The following is an 18,292-nucleotide window of genomic DNA, read 5'->3' as shown; positions in this document are numbered from 1 at the left end:
CGATTTCAACTTCATAATCTAAAATTATGCAGGTAATTTTAATGTGTAAACCTTCTTCGGAAACTTCATCAAACTGCTGTGTTATACTAATCTCTAAAATTATTAACATTTCTCAAGAGCCAAATATGAGTTACCAAATCAAATTTGGTCTTTAGTATCTAGGCTTTCTGTAACTCACTGATTAAGAAGTGATCCAAAATTCAAATATATGACTGAGAACTAGACTAAGAAGGCAATACATTTATCAATGAGTTCACACTGTGAAACAAGATTTCTCAACCTTAGCACTACTAACATTCTGGGCCAGGTAATTTATTGTGGAGAACTGTCATGTGCATTGTAAGATGCGTGATAGCCTCCTGGCCTCTGCCCACTAGATGACAGTAGAACCATCTGCCAGTACTAAGAATCAAAAAATATTTGTCTCCAGACTTTGCCAAATGTCCCCTTGGATGCAAAATCACCACAGGGTTGAAAACTACTACCCTAAAATGATGTTCACTAAAATGTAAATGTTTACTACCTCTGAATGGAATTATGGATACATTCTGTTCTTTTTTGCTTTATCTTTTGCTTTTCTGTATTTTCTAAAATGAGTATAAAAGTTTCAATACGTTTTACAAAAGAAAAAATACAATTCACTAATTATTAATCAAGGAAATACTCAATTTATTCAGTTTGTACCCTAGTTTTTAATGACTAGTATGCACAGATGTTTTCCCAAATATGAAATGTTTCTGAGTATTCAAAATGTTTAACAAAAAAAAAAATTCATCTCAGAATACACCCAGATTTTAATCTATATAAGGATTTCTTGAAATTTCAAATGAAAAATACTTTAAAGATCTTTTAAGTAAAACAGGATCATTTACTGAGCACTTTTGATGTGATGTTCCAAGTGCTCGGCAAGAATTACAACATTTAACCCTCAGAAAAACTAAAGTGAATGTTAGCATCTCCATTTCACAGATGAGGAAACTGAAAAACAGCTTAGGTGTCTTGTCCAAGGTCCCACATATAATAAGTGATAGAGCTGGGAGTCAAACCCAGGCAATCTTACCTCATGACCTGCACTCTTTACCACATGCTATACTCACTGACCATTAAACCACTTTCTGTCATGTCTGTATTAATTCAGAAAGGCAATGCTTACTGCTTCAGAAAACATCCCTTGTTACTATAATTAACAAAATCAGTATCTTCAACTTGCCACAACAGAGGCTGTGATATAATAATGCCCCCTCCCCCACATGCCCACATCCTAACCCCTAGAACCTGTGAATGTTACCTTATGTGGTAAAAGGGACTTTGCACATGTGATTAAGGATCTTACCAATGGAAAGAGCATACTGGATTATCTAGCTGGGGCCAACGTAATGACAAGGATCCTTACAAGTGAAAAGGGGAGGGAGAAGAGGCCAGCAGACACTACACTTCTGGTTTTGAAAGTAGAGAAGGGGGGCGCCTGGGTGGCTCAGTCGGTTAAGCGTCTGACTTTAGCTCAGGTCATGATCTCACGGTCCATGAGTTCGAGCCCCACGATGGGCTCTGTGCTGACCGCTCAGAGCCTGGAGCCTGCTTCGGATTCTGTGTCTCCCTCTCTCTCTGACCCTCCCCTGTTCATGCTCTGTCTCTCTCTGTCTCAAAAATAAATAAACATTAAAAAAAAAAAAAAGAAAGTAGAGAAGGGGACCAGAAGCCAACGAATGCAGGCAGCCTCTGTAAGCTGGAAAAAGGCAAGAAAACAGATTCTTCCCTTAGAGACTCCAGAGGAATACAACCTTACTGATGTCTTGATTTTAGCCCTGAGAGACCCATGTTGGACTTCTGACATCCAGAAGTATGTGATAGTAAATTTGTTGTTTTAAATTTCGTTTGGCATCTAGGTTTGACATCATTTGTTAGAGAGGCAACAGGAAACTAATAGAGTCTTCTCTGAAAGCATTTCCACTCACTTTGTTGTCCTTAGTTCCACTAACACCCCTATAAAGCACAAACAGGGAGGAGGGGAATTACCATAGATCCATTAACCTAAGATTTGGAGAATCTGAAATATCACTTTAGAAAGTCTTACCCTGTTACAACACAAATATTCCTGTGTATGGATACAAATATAGTAATGTGACCTACAATTTGTCCCTGGACAGCCAGAAAAAGCCATTAGATTTAAATTGCTGGTAGGGTGTGGCTGCCACCTTTTATACATGCAGAAAAAAAGGAAATACTTCTTCCCATTTTGTTGGCACAGTCACTGCTGCTTTCTATGCTCTAGAGTTTACTTTCATTCTAGTCATAGATGTGATACAAATAATGAAATGGCAGTAAAGCCATTCCCAGACAGGACACAATGTTATAGGTCGTTTTATTACTAAAATACTTACTGTTTTTAAGATCTTCAATTTCTGGCAACTAAAATCACTGGGCCACACTGGGTTTTGTGACCGATTTTCACAAAAATATGTAGAGGGAGATGGAGAAAATCTGCACTAATAAAGATAGCACTCTGGTAAGAACCATATTTTAAAATTCTGTTAAACATAAATGAACAAGTTAAAAAAGAAAAGCCTCACACAGCCATCCAAAAATACTACATTAAGCCAATATGTAGTGATGAATAACCTCTGATGAATAACCTCTAAGTGGAAATGTATTTTGTCAAGGTAAAATAATAAGTTCCCTAAATAAAAAGGCTTTCATTCACATCTTAAAACACTGTTTAACTATTTAAGAGTACGTATAGAAATAAATAGTAAAAATAAAATCCTTTCCACACTTACCTTGTTGACATTTTAAAATTGAAATTAAATCACCTAATTTACTGTAAAAGAATATTTGATTTCCAACAACTTGCAGATAACTCAAATCATTATTAGCCAAAAACTGCTTGTATCAGTTAAAGTGCCTATGTCTGCTACCCAGCGATGTTCATTCATAGATCATAAGTCAAAACATACTGGAAAATCAGGAGCAGGTAGTTCTCCTACCATTTCAGTATATACATACCGGTATATATGTATGGTATATAAATGGTATATAAATGACTCTGAGTAAACCCCTTCATCTCTAAGAAGTTATGAAATGAGGCTGAATACTCAAAAACTGACCGTGTAAATATTTTCTCACTTTTTCCTTCCATTTTGTCAACTCTATGATGTTTTTATGTGGATGAGATTTATTTAGTACATGTATGTATGTCTAGACAAAAGCTGGTTTTAAATTTTTTTAATGTTTTTATTTATATACTTGTTTATTTATTTATTTAGAGATATAGAGTGAGCAGGGGAGGGGCAAAGAGAGAGGGAGACAGAATCCCAAGCAGGCTCCGCAGCATCAGCACATGAGATCACAACCTGAGCCAAAATCAAGAGTTGGGCACTTAACCAACTAAGCCACCCAGGGGCCCTGACAAAAGCTTGTTTTTAAAATAAGAGTTCACAGGGGTGCCGGGGTGGCTCAGTCAGTTAAGCATCCGACTTTGGCTCAGGTCATGATCTCACAGTTCGTGAGTTTGAGCCCCACATCGGGCTCTATGCTGACAGCTCGGAGCCTGGATCCTGCTTTGGATTCTGTGTCTCCCCTTCTATCTGCCCTTCCCCCACTCATGCTCTGTCTCTGTTTCTCAATAGTAAATAAACCTTAACAAATTTTAAAAATAAATAAATAAAATAAAAGTTCACAGAGAAACATTTCTATACAAAATCATTCTAAATTAATCACTTTAGGGGCACCTGGCTGGCTCAGTCGGTGAAGTGTCAGTTTAAGGTCATGATGTCATGGTTCGTTGAGTTGGAGCCCCACATCAGGCTCTGCACTGTATCAGTGTGGAGACTGCTTAGAAGTCCCTCTCCCTCTCTCTGAGCCCCTTCCCCACTTGCTGTCTCTCAAAATAAATAAACTTAAAAAAAAATAATAATTACCTTAAATTACCTACACCAGCATCACTAAGATAATCAAAAGCTGAGTCTCACCCTGCCTATTCCCAGACTCCAACTGGCATGTTATTCCAAATATTTATCTTATTCTTCACAGAATCCTTTGTTTTGTTTTGTTTTGTTTTGTTTGTGAAATGGTTCATTACTGAACACCAACTATACAGATCTTGTTCTAGCTCTGGGAAATCAAAGGAAATAAGATTCTAGTCTCATGGAGCTTAAATAAACCAGAAAATTTCAGATAGTGATAAACTACTATAAAACAGGGTAATAGGATACAATGACTGAGGGGCTAGCCTTATTTAAAAAAAAAAAAAAAGGCTTAATCAAAACCAGGAATTAGTTATATAGAAAGATTTAAAGAAGACAAGTGAAGAGGTGATCATTAGGCATATCTTTTATTTCAATTTCTCTTTGTTTCAGAGACTTCTGACATATGGCAATAGCAAAAAAATTTAATAATAATTTAATCAAATGTTCCATGTAACATGAAAAGTTTAAGTTTGAAATCTTATTTAACCGTAACTATTCCAGAATACTACAGAAATAAAATTATTCTGTTGGTTGGCAGTCTATAGTCACTTAATTGAATCAATTAAGAGAATTTTTAAAAACATGTTAGCTTTCAAATAGCTATTACTAAGTTGTTTTCTATGACTAGATTTATTCACTAAGACACTGAGTATTTTGGAAAAATGAGATTTTAAAACCTGACCCCACAAAAACACACAAATAGATTGCAAGAGCAAATAATGTGAAAAATATGTCCACCTCTACTTAATTCTTTCCTTTATTAAGAATATCTAAACCTGGGGCACCTGGGTGGCTCAGTCGGTTAAGCATCCAAGTCCTGGTTTCAGCTCAGGTCATGATCTCATGTCTCCGGAGTTCAAGCCCCAAAATGGGCTCTGTGCTAACAGTGCAGAGCCTGCTTGGGATTCTCTCTCTCTCCCTCTCTCTCACAATAAATAAATAAACTTTTAAAAAGTTTTTTAAAAAATATTTTTTAAAAATGTCTCAATCGGTGCTAGCCACATGTGGCTATTTAATTTTAAACAAATTAAAATTAAATAAAATTTATCAAGTACATTAGCCACATTCTAACTGTTCAATATCCATATGTGGCTAGTGGCTGCCATGTTAGACAACACAGCTATAAAGCATTTCATCATCACAGAAAATTCTATTGGACAGTGCTGATATAAATTATTTTTCAAAAAAAATTATTTTTCATATTTGAACTAAACAAAAATATTCCAAAGAAGCTTATAAAAATAAGGTTAATCATAAACTTTTTACTTTTTTTTAATGTTTACTTATTTTGAGAGAAAGAGAGCGAGTGAGCAGGAAAGGGGCAGAGAGGGAGAGAGAGAATCCCAAGCAGGCTCTGCACTGTCAGGGCAGATCCCGATGTGGGGCTCTAATTCACAAACTGTGAGATCATGACCTGAGCCAAAATCAAGAGTCAGATGTTCAACTGACTAAGCCACCCAGGTGCCCCAGTCATAAACTTTTTAAAGGAATGGGTGAGTAGTACTGTGAAGCCAGAAAGAAGTCACATAAGAGGTTTAGTAATCAGATCTATATTCTAGAATAAGATAGACTGAGATAAGTCTGGGATAAGCAAAAACGTACTCTGACATCCGTCTTTCGTAATGAGACTTGAATTTTAACTCCGATTCTACCTCTAATTTAGCTGTATGAATTCTGAGGGATACAGAATTAGGCTTTTGTGTATATCTAATAGCAGAGGTTAAAAATCAGATGATCCAGATAACCTGAAAAGACCCCAAACAATGGAAAATGGACTGTGATTCCTCCTAGTTATCAATAAATAGGTGTACAAGTTTGGATTTTCATGCTGACAGAAATATATGTGGTTTAAAAAAATTAACTTTAAGGTCTTACCTAACATTAACATTACATAAAGATGTTCATTATTTGAAAGAGCAAACAATTATATGAAATTGACAATCAATATCTATTTACATAAATAAAATTTTAGGGGGTAAAATCAGCCCCATATTTCTTTCTACCAAATTCTCTAAGTAAATAATAAAGGTGCGTTACAGAAGTGGCACATTTTCTTCTAATTTTTATTTTAATTTTTCTGAGTCTATACTACTAATAAAAGAGCAACACTATTTTTAAAAGCGCAACTGTATTACCCCACAATCTGTTTAACTACAGTGTTACTGCCACAAATATTTTCTGAAATTTTCACTTAAAAATTATCCACAAAAAAAATGTGTGGATAAGGGTCAAGGATATTAAAATATCCTGTATTAGGAAGTGACCTGCATGAAATAAAACACAATTAACTAATGAAATACAAACAAAACAAAAAAAACCCCACCCTATATTGTATTTCAATGGACTAGTAAGTGTGTCATTGAATACAATTATACAAATTTCATTGACTATGATTTCATTGTTATACAATAGTTTAGGATGCTTTGTAGTTCTTTCCTGACTAAACCTCAATACTATTGAATTGCCTATACCAATATAAAACTTACTAGTAATATACCATATTTCCCTTATCTACTTGGTTTAACCTCGATGGTCTTCACTTTGTTCTTGACCCCACCCGGCACAGCAGACATGGTATTAACACTTGAAGAAAATTTAGATTATTTTCCAATCCCTTCCATCAAGGGTATTGACTCATACTAAAAATTACTACAAAATAAGTAATTCCAATCAGTCATCTTGCTCCATGCACTATGAAATCTAGTAAACTAACAAGTTCATCCACGTATTTTCCTACCTCTTTCACCAACAAACTTTTAAGTTATAGTAAAATGATTTGAGATTGGTTCTCAAAATTTTGTAAATGTTTAAATTTGACTTTACCTTGTATTCTCCATTCACCACAGCAAGACAAAAAGAGAATGCATCAAAGAACTGATATGTGGGGTTTTTTTGTTTTTATTTTTTTCAACGTTTATTTATTTTCGGGAGAGAGAGAGACAGAGCATGAATGGGGGAGGGGCAGAGAGAGAGGGGAGACAGAGAATCGGAAACAGGCTCCAGGCTCTGAGCCATCAGCCCAGAGCCTGACGCGGGGCTCAAACTCACGGACCACGAGATCGTGACCTGGCTGAAGTCGGACGCTTAACCGACTGCGCCACCCAGGCGCCCCTGATATGTGGTTTTTAAAATACTAAGTAACTTATTATAATATCTAAAATAGTAATTTACTAAGTTTATCTTTCCTATAAAGACCAGTTTTTGGTTTTTGGTTCATCAGGTTTATCACTTTAGTATTTTAGGATCAACTGTATTCAACATTCCATTTCAAAATAAGCAATAAAAGTTAGGACATAAGACACTTCATACCATATACTCAAATTTTACACTATCAGCTATTTGCTGAATCAGAACACTAAGCATTGGTGAAGCTATAGCCACCATGCTGTTGTAATGACAACAGTGGAAGTAAATTTGGACTGGAAAGTTAACTTCATGTTCGTACTTGTACCAGCATGAATTCTTACAACTGGGAAACACTCACATAACCCATGCAAAGATTCTATTCAAGTATTAGTTAACATTCACTTTTAACTTCTTTGAAACTGAGTTTAGGCCAGATGAATTCATTTCTTCATCTATTAAACATGGGACTAAAGTCTAGTTCATTTTGCAAATATTATTTTTCTTATATTAAAAAAAAGTCATCGGGGCACCTGGGTGGCTCAGTCTGTTAACTCTCTGACTTTGGCTCAGGTCATGATCTCGTGGTTCAAGCGTTCAAGCCCTGCATGGGGCTCTGTGCTGACAATTTGGAGCCTGGAGCCTGCTTTGGATTCTGTGTGTCCCCCTCTCTTTGTCCCTCCCTGCTCATGTTCTGTCTCTCTCTCTAAATAAACATTAAAATAATTTTGGGGGGCACCTGGGTAGCTCTGAGCGTCTGACTTCGGCTCAGGTCATGATCTTGCGGTCCACCTCAAGCTCTGTGCTGACAGCCCAGAGACTGGAGCCTGCTTCAGATTCTGTGTCTCCCTCTTTCTCTGCCCCTCCCCCACTTCTCTCTCTCTCTCTCTCTCTCTCTCTCTCTCTCAAAAATAAATAAAAATGTTAAAAAAAAATGTTTTTAAGTCATTAATTATCAGCTATATGCCTGGTCCGGTTCCAGGTACACTCTAGCAGTTCTAATTTGGATCACTATAACTCCAAAAAGTAGATATTTTCATCTCCAGGGATGACAACACTGAGCCTTAGTTGTTAAGGTGGGACTCTTGCCCTATACTCCACAGGCCCACGAGTTGGGGGAAAAAAAAAGATGTTTTGTCAAATGGCTTAAAGCACACAGAATGACAGAACAACTTTCAGGGTGAAGGTCATTTAAGCAAAGCAAACCTCTCTTAATAAAAAGAAAACCATACTTTCTTTAGGGTGACAAGTTTGCTATAGTTAATTATACAGGTATAGCACACTTTCTATAGCCATTTTCTAAAATAAAATGTTTCTAAATAAAATTTGAACGAAAAGAAACATATTTTAAACCATATACAACACTCTCTCAATAAAGGCATCTTGACTGGAGAATGATTTTATAATTTGTAAAAAATCTGCCACATACTTTGTTTCATAAACTTAAACTCTGTTATGTCAGGATTTCTGAACATAGGATATGAGCATCTTCATCACTAACTTTCTAAACTCACTTATAAATGGATATAAAGTGTGTGTCAGTCAATTGTATCTCAATAAAGGTAGAACTAAAATTTGGGGATGCCTGGGTGGCTCAGTCTGTTAAGCCAGCTCAATCTCAAGGCTCACGAGTTCGAGCCCTGCATTGGGTTCTGCACGGAGAGCATGAAGCCTGCTTCAGATCCTCAGTCACCCTCTCTCTGCTGCTCCTCTGCTCGTCTGTTCTCTCTTTCTCAAAAATTAAAAAAAAAAAAAAAAAAAAAAAAAAAAGCTGGAAATAAAATTAAAAAAAAAATGGTGATCACAAAGAAAAAATATGTTATCACATAAATGATTGTGTTATTATACATTTGCACTACACTTTAAAAACCACAAATTTAACAAAGCCTTTCTGATATTGCTCGGAGTTTAAACTAGCTCAAAATTTTCTGGAAATGCTCTAAAATTAATTGTGGTGATGACTGTACAATTCTACGAATATACTAAAAAATGCTGCATTGTATACTTTAAGTGGGTGAATTGTATGGTATGTGAATTATTTCTCAACAAAACTGTTATTTAAAAAAACCCTTCTGGAGAACCAACTGGCAATATGTGTTAAAAGCCTTTGAAATGTTCATATCTGTTACGTAATTCTATTTCTAGGAATCTGTTGTAAGCAAATAATCACAGTCATAAAGGTTTTTGTTTTTTAATGTATAAGGATGTTCATCAAATCATAATATCCCAAAACTGCAAACTATCTAAAATACCATCAATAGAAGAATGGTAAACAGATATGGCATACCCATATAATGAAATTAAATGTCAATTCAAAAATCACATTCTCAAAAAATTAATTTCACAATGAACCATGTTACCAAAATAATATTAATGTACAACTGCAGTTTGTTAAAAAAATACATAGATGCATAAGAGAAAACACTGGAAAGATATAGAACAAAATGTCAATAGTTACTTCCAACTGGCAGAATTTCAAGTGATCTTAATCTTCTCTATATCTGACTAGTCTTCAATTTCTCTACAATAAAAATCCTTTCATAAGTTAAACATAAGTGTTATTTTTAAACTAGTAGCCACTTTGTAAAGTACAAATTTTCCATTAAAAAATAAAAACAGGGCCATCAGCATTTCTCACGAGTATTATGTGTGTGCATGTATGTATATGTGTCCAATACCTTAATTAATACATTAACCTCATAGTTTAAAACCTTAACTAATTCTATCCCCAATAAAATAAATTCTAATGATCCACACTTAATTTTACAGGTGTTAACACAGAAACCACGAGCTGGCCAAAAGCGTATTAACTCTACTTCATACACAAAGCCAAACTACCTAATCTAGGTTTAAAACATTATTATATCAAATCACATTTGCTTCCACATCTAGGAAAACTCAACATGTATGTTCATTTCAAGATTTAAAATAATTACTTATCATCTTTGCTAGGGGAAAATTAGCCAGAATAAAAAAGAACATTCTACGGCATTACAGGAAGGAATTCAAGGGTATGGTAAAGCACAGCAAAAAGTTTCTCATCACAACCAAATATGAAATACTATGTGCTAACGTATTGGGATTCTGCAGAAATCATTAAAAAAAAAAAAAAAAAAAAAGCTTAAAAAGTAACAAAATTACAATAACCAAATAAAGGTTTTACTTTATGTATGTAGATATGTTCCAAAAATGTGTTCCAAAAATGTCTTTTCCAAAGTCCACACTGCAGAATTTTATGCAAGTATACTGTATGCAACAGGTAGTCAGAAAGGAAAAAAATTCAATTTTCTCTGTTATCAAAATCCTTGAAAATCAACATTTAACACTTCCAAACATATAAGAAAACAGTCTGTTAAGACAAAGAAGCACCCTCAAGTAAGTTTCTTCAGTTTCAAAAAAATTTGATTCACCTAAACAAAATACAGAAAAGATAAGAATCAAAAGGTATCAAGGATGAAGTGTCAAAATAGAATGTCACTACTGATTACTTCTCAGGTTAATACTTTTTGAATAGTTACATTAATGTGAAAGCAAGAGAGTCAAAGCAGTTTTTATAAAATAAGATACTTAGCTTAGGATATTATTAATAACTCAAATTTGATATTTTCTAAGCAAAAATCATTGTTAGAGTTTGCATATTAATCTAAAAATCAGTAGTCATTAAATTCTACAAAAAACTGTATCAGAGATGAGCTCTGAAAAAAAACACTTTGTATAAAATGGCATGATTCTTATAGAATTTGGTGTCATTTTTTTGTTTCACATTCATTAATATAGCACTAAGATTTCAAATCACTAAATGACTACACTGGTAGGAAACTTGTTTTTAATTGCCTAGATAACCCTTTTGATAATAACAGTAACTGGTGATTCAGTTTTTACATTTCCTGACCCCTCATTATTAATTTTTCAGATTACTTTCAGCATACTGTTATCCTGAAAGTCCAACTACCATCAAGGCAATACCAACTAAACCAATGAAGCAGTCTCTGTAGTTTTCCTTAAAGGGTTTATTACCTGAGTGGTCACTACATAATGTTTACTTTCTAATTATTTGTTTATACTGTACATTTAGGGTTTTTTTTTTAATCTTTTTTTTTTCAAGTTTGTTTATTTATTTTGAGAGAAAGAGAGAGTGGGAGGGACACAGAGAGAGAGAGAGAGAGAGAGAGAGAGAGAATCCCAAGCAGGTTCTGCACTGTCAGCACAAAGCCAGATGTGTGGCTCAAACTCACGAACCGTGTGAGATCATGACCTGAGCCCAAACCAGGAGTCAGACGCTCAACCAACTGAGCCACCCAGGTGCCCTGTACATTTAGGTTTTGTGCTTTTTTCTTTACATGTCATATTTCACAACTTAAAAGTTTAAAATTGTTTCTTTCTTAAGGTGTTTTATGTGTATGTGTTTAAATGTACAGTTTTCTTAAGACTCTATAGCTAAGAGATATTAGTTACACAAGACTCAACAGACACAATACTGTCTTGGCTACAGCCAAAATGCCACTAGTTAAAGGCAAGCCTCCATACAAGACTTCTTCATCTCAAATCAACTTGATAAACCAAGTTTTGTTTGACTCACAAAATCCCAGGCATACATACATTTCTTAAATTTAAAATATCCATCTATGTACTTCAAGATGTATGTATATACATCATACAAAATTCAAAAAGCATGTTCCATGGTAGGAAAACACTTTACTGTTATTTAATGTTTATCTATTAAAGTAAGGATAATGCAGGCTATGAAGAAAAAGTCAAGAAACACACATATTTTTTTAAAAGTGTCTTTTTTAAGTAAGCTCCACACTCAACGTGGGGTTTTGGAACTCACGACCCCAAGATGGAGAGTCGCATGCTCTACTGACTGAGCCAGCCAGGCATCCCTAAAAAAAAATTTTAAGTAATCAGACAGAACTCTGAAAACCTTATTCTACCTAACATGCCAATCTACTTGGCCTAAGGATTTCCTGAAACCTCAATTTTCCCATCTTTAAATTTGGGTTAAATAATTTTTATGCTTTCCAACTTCACATTTTAAAAACAAGTCCAGTTATCATGTAGGAATTCAATCAAACATCTTAGAAGATGTCATAAGTGCAAGGTACTATTAGATAATAAATTCATACATTTATACAGTTAAAATGTAAAGGATACAAAATTTTTTCATTTTCCCTTCACTTTCTCCTCAATGTAGCTCTAAATCTACATGAAAAAAGGAACCTAGTAAAAAAAGAGTTACAGATCCACATCTTAATAAATTTAAAAATAAGTCAAGAATCATTTTTCAAGGAGCTTTGCAAATTCAAAATCTCATCGATAGGCAGATATATTTTAGGAGTAATAACATATCCATTAGTGAGAACTGAACATTCTCTAACTTCACAAAATTTTAAATATGCCTTTTACCTTTATTTTATGCCACACGGTGCAGGCACAACATAATACGAAGTGTTTGAAAGTACTTACTAGGTACTTAGTAAAATCAACAATAAAAACCAAAACTAAAACTCTGTAAGCTTTTTAAAAACGTGTTGGGTAGTTGTAGTATAATCAATTTCTTAAATCTACCTTTATTAACATTTATAAAAAGATTAGCCTGCAGAATTAAAGGTGACCATTCATTTAAAAACTCAAATGCTGGACATGTTGTTTATTAACATGTTTGATATACAAAGGAATAAATCATCTTAGTTGCTTTCAAAAAATAACAGACTCTACTTTTTTTTTTAAAGTAAAACTAAAAACAGCATTGTATCAAGAAACAAAGTTTATAGACACCAAATTCTAAATCTTTTTAAGGCTTTGATAATTCTAAATTTTAAGTGTCTAAAACTGAATTTGTTTCAAAAGAATCCAATGAATAAGTATCCATGGTAACTTATTTTCTTCTTGACAAAAATAATTAAAGTAATCAGTGCTGCCTGCTAAGATCTTTTAAAACTTGTTTTCAATGAGCTATTTTTTAGCTCATTTTTAAAAACTTACTAGTGACTCCATTTTCTTTCCAAGTTCCTTTCTAGGACCACGATGGACCTCTTATTTTTTTCATTTCACTGCTATTTTATTTCATTGATAATTTTATTAAAACAGGAAAAATTCTGCCAAAACCATTTCGTTACCCAAAACACAAACTCTAAGATCCTTAGACAGGGTTCATTTATGCATGTAAGAATGCTTTGTGGATATACTATATGTACAACATAGTGAACAAAGTATGAAAAAAAGAAACAAGATCCTTTGCCTCACTGCAACTTAATCCTTTTGCATTCATTATATTAAACATGCCTAACAACCTTGAATATTCCCCTTCACCTTGAGCTTTTACAGAGAGCTCAAGTACCTTCATAATAAATGAAGTAATGTGGTGTAGTATAAAGAGCCAGGTACAGATCTGTCACCAAAGGAACTTAACTTCCTTAGGCCTCTGTTTTCTCTCTTATAAAATAAAGTAGTTGGATTATATCTCTTCCATTTAAATTGGCTGTTAGGTACTTAATTCAGAACCTGCTATACTTTTACATAGTAAAAACAGTTAACATCCTGTTAATCAATATTCCAAACAATAGAATACTACATGACCCTTTAAAAAAAAAAAAAAAAAAGTTGTAGGAGTGCCTGGGTGGCTCAGTCAGGTATGCATCTAACTTTGGCTTGGGTCATGGTCTCACAGTTTGTGAGTTCGAGCCTGGCACTGGGCTCTGTGCTGACAGCTCAGAGCCTGGAGTCTGCTTAGGATTCTGTCTCCCTCTCTCTCTGCCCCTCCCTATTCATGCTCTGTCTCCCTCTCTCAAAAAATTAAAAAAATATTTTTTTTAATTAAAAACACTTGTAGATCAAATATGTGCTAATTTAAAAGGATGTCCCAGGGGCAGTGGGTTAAGCGTCCGACTTCAGCCAGGTAACGATCTCGCGGTCCGGGAGTTCAAGCCCCGCGTCAGGCTCTGGGCTGATGGCTCAGAGCCTGGAGCCTGTTTCCGATTCTGTGTCTCCCTCTCTCTCTGCCCCTCCCCTGTTCATGCTCTGTTTCTCTCTGTCCCAAAAATAAAAATAAAACGTTGAAAAAATAAAATAAAATAAAATAAAAGGATGTCCCAGGTAGCCTATTAAAACACAAGAGCAAAAAACAAAAACAAACAAAAACCCCAAACACCACAATAGCAAATGCAGACAGTATGACCCATTTTGAATGTATTTTAAGACAGATATACATATGTATGTACAGATATTTTCTAGAAGAAATAGAATATATAGAAAATATCTATAGATATTTTCAGAAGAAACTTCAAAATGGTTATTGGGGGAAATGGGGTGCTAACTTTTTTTTTTTTTACCTCTTAGCCTTTTATAATATATTTTCAGAAGAAACCTCAAAATGGTTATTGGGGGAAATGGGGCGCTAACTTTTTTTTTTTTTTTTTACCTCTTAGCCTTTTATAATATTTGAAAAAAATTTACATAATGAACATGTATTATCTTTATAGTTTTTTTTAATCTTTATAAATTTTTTAAAAGAAACTAAAAGACCTGCCGATCCAGGTTATATAATTAGAAAAGACCTGGATTCAAATACTGGCTTTGCTAGTTACCATCTGTGTGCTATTAAGATACTTAACCTCAATTTCTCCATCTCTAAAAAGGAGTCGATAGTACCAACCTCATGCAACTGTTGGTAGGATAAAAGGAAATTATACGTGTAAGGCACTTAGCATAACATACTGTAAGAAGACAACTATTAGCAGCTTTGCTATAATTATTATAAATATCATAAACTTCAGAAACTGAGTGTCTTTAGAATCAGATTTGACAATTCACTCAAGGAGGACCATCTCAAAGGCAACCAATTTCCTTTACCCAAAATTGAATCAATCTGATTAGTATAGGAAAGAGCATATTTAGTAAGATTAAAAAAAAAAAAAAGCTATCACAGGTAGCAAGTGGGCTGACAGACATGGTAATCACAGCGAAGTCTGGGTTTTAATTAATTATTATCTAACTAGAATAGCCTTCTTCATTATGTGGATACCTATCCAAAGAGCCAGAATACTCAATACAGCTAGTCAGGGGACCCTGCTTTTGACAAAATACTGAATACATAGGAATACACTTTTTTAACAAAGTAATTCAAGCTTCCAACATGAGTTTTTTTCTTCTTTCAATATACAAGAATTTCTCATTTTCCTAAATTTATGGCAGTGATAGTTCATGCACACAATTTTACCAGTTAATTACAAATAACACATCAACTGAGTGGAAGATATAAAAATAAGATCTCCATAAAAATTAATTCCAAAAAAGCATATTGAATAGTTTTGTTTTTTTTTTGAGTGAAACTTTTCCTCACAGAATTTTTTAAAATTTGCGCTTAGGGGCGCCTGGGTGGCTGAGTCCGTTAAGCGGCCAACTTCAGCTCAGGTCATGATCCAGTGGTTCACGAGAGCCCCACGTCAGGCTCTGTGCTGACAGCTCAGAGTCTGGAGCCTTCTTCGGATTCTGTGTCTCCCTCTCTCTGTTCCCTCCCCTGCTTGCACTGTCTCTCTGTCTCTCTCTCTCAAAAATAAATAAATAAACAAACATTACAAATTCAGGCTGAATATCATCAAGTCAAAATACATCAAGTTTTGAATCTGGCCTTTAAACTAAAAGTACTCTCATAAAGTATTACTCTAACAATATTCAATTTAATTTTTTCAACACATCAAGAACACCTCCTAAACTTCTATATAACAACTGAAAGGATATTGCATTAAGATAGATTAAATCAATATGCAGTACAACTGGTTTGAGTCCATCATATTACAATTTTAACACACCTTCCTGGTATTAGAGAATAGTTTCAAAATCAATATGATGGATTAAAGTTTGAATTACCCCAATTACAACTATAAAACAAAAATAAAAGGTCACACACACACACACACACACACACACTTAATCCTTTTCAATAGGAAAATAAAATAGGCTCCACTTAACAATGTATCTACTGTAAGTTTGTCAGGATTTAAACCTTTAGAACAGTAACCATTTCAAATTACACAAGCAGTTACATTTTAATACATTAAAGCGTTATTGTAGCTTTCCTGAGAGTAACCTGAAGTTCTCACCAAAAAACAAAAAACAAAAAAAAAAAAACAAAAATCCGGCACTTCACTGAGGCTCTAAGAACTGCATGCCTACTTCATAGATCATTACACTGTGCTGAGCTGACATCTGGAGACTGTACTGACCTGTACCCATGAAGCAAAGAGAAGGGATGGAGGAGAGAGAGCGTATTAAAAGAAAAACACTTCTTAACACACCCGTCACCTATGAGCATGAACTGTCGATAACATCATTGTAAAATGCACCTACTTCTAATTTTCCAACATTCAAAATACAGCAAGAACATAACCTACCACAAGCAGATCTTTCTACCCCTTCTCACCCCCACACAGTGCTTTGCCAAGAGCACAAGCCCAAGAAAAATAACCAATGCAATTTCCTTGTTTACTTAAAGAATTTCAGAAAACATGTTGACTGCTTCCGAAGCTTCTAAAACAAATGAATTTTCAACATTTAAGAGTTTTTATGATCACATTTGAAATACGATAGCAATGATTCCTTCACCCAGTAAACATACAGTTTCAACTTTATAAAAAGGGTTAATTTTACACTGCAGTTCATTAGCATGCCTTGTTTGCAACCAGAAGGAAGAGGGAAAGGGGGTGGGGGGAGCAGCAAAACACACAAGATGGAAAACATCACTACCTCCTTTGGTGGTTATGAATAATTTTAAATTACCACAAGATGTATGGGAAGAGTTCATGAATAGAAAGAAAGGGGGTTGACAATCTGAACTGGCCCCTTCCACATTCATACTGCTGTCGGAGAGAAGGAATTTATTTACACTGCAGTGCCTGGCAGCAAACATGGCTGCCCCTACCCCCTTTAAATCTGAATAGTCTTCACTCCCTCAGCAAAACCATCAAATTATGGCCATGTCTCTGCTGTCTTGACACCATAACACTAACACATTTCCTCCTCCCTCAAAACAGCAAAACCCCACACCTCCTCATTTCACAGCAATCACAACACTAGAACCACTAGCTTCTTCTACATTCTCTAGCCTTGAAAGAAAAGGCCCAGAATACACAGAAATATAGGAACAAAAGGCTTTCCCTTCCTTTAACAACCCCCTTCCCCTGCTTTTCCTCCCACTCTGTGATGCTTGGTCGGTAGTTCTCATCCTTCTCAACATTCAGTGCATTTCCCTCCCTATGCCAATTCTAAGTCTTCCAGTTTCCTGAGTCTGCGTCCTATCTTCCTATGCATCCTGTCTCAACAATTTATATCCCTTTTCCTAATCCACCTTTTCCTTTACTTCCATCCCCTCGTTTCCTCTCTTGATGCCCCATTTCTCCATACAATTCTGTCCCCTTCCCCCAGACTCTTCAAGTTTCCACACTGCACCCCCAAACCTAGTTCAGTTCACCCAGGTCTCTAATCTCCAAACCTAACTCTTCTTCTCGTTCCCTGCCCCTCCCCCGTTCCATCTTTATCCCCGCCCCCATCCCACCTTTACTCCCAATTCCCACCTCAGCGCCACTCCATCGCTCATCCCAATCCTACCTCCTCTGCCCCACCTCCCAATCTCCACACCCCCCCACCTAGCCCTCTGCTCTTCCTACCGAGCTCCCCTCGAACCCTTTCTGGCCACCAGCTTGTCCTCCCATCCTTGCTAGGGTCTCTCTCTCTCTCTACCCGGGTCCCATCCCTACGTCGCTCCCTCCTCGTCGTTCCCTCCTCAGCCCTTCCTTCCAGCACACACACATACACACACAGACGCATTAACTTTACCTTCAGTTTGTTCCATTCTAACCCCCCGGCCGTGTCAGTACGATCACAGGAGAGACACGGAGGCCCGGAGTGGGGCTGGGGTGCGGGCAGCCGCCGGGGCTGCGGGGGGGAGGAGACGGAACCGAGCTAGGCCGCATGAAATCCCCGGGCTAGATTTTCCTCGCGCCGGACGCCTCTGCCATGGCTGCCGGCACCGAGGAGGGCCGCGGCCGGCCAGGCCGGGCGTGAAGCTGAGATGAGGAAGGCTGCGGGAGACGGGGTGGCCAGGGGCGGTGGAAGGATGATGGGGGGTCGCCGCGCAGCCGCTGCTGCCAGAGAGAAGGCTGTGGCTGGCGGCCGCGCCGGAGCAGCAAGGTCCTCGGGGCTCTACT

General features: G+C 36.1%; 1 protein-coding gene across 7 annotated transcripts in view; it reads right to left on the bottom strand.

Moving 5' to 3' along the window:
- Nucleotides 1–18,286, bottom strand: part of NSD3 (nuclear receptor binding SET domain protein 3) — a 115,219-nt gene extending 96,933 nt beyond the window's left edge. For all 7 annotated transcript variants that reach the window (XM_040456566.1, XM_040456721.1, XM_040456650.1 and 4 more), the window contains exon 1: nucleotides 17,922–18,286. The gene's annotated coding sequence lies outside the window, so the exon portion shown is untranslated. The remainder of the gene's footprint in view (nucleotides 1–17,921) is intronic.
- Nucleotides 18,287–18,292: the final 6 nt, after the last annotated feature.

The sequence above is a fragment of the Herpailurus yagouaroundi genome, unplaced genomic scaffold (assembly GCF_014898765.1).
Source record: "Herpailurus yagouaroundi ecotype Mexico unplaced genomic scaffold, PumYag 28, whole genome shotgun sequence".
Classification (NCBI taxonomy): Eukaryota; Metazoa; Chordata; class Mammalia; order Carnivora; family Felidae; genus Herpailurus; species Herpailurus yagouaroundi.
The sequence above is the reverse complement of the archived record's forward strand: the minus strand, read 5'-3'. Positions and strand labels throughout refer to the sequence as shown.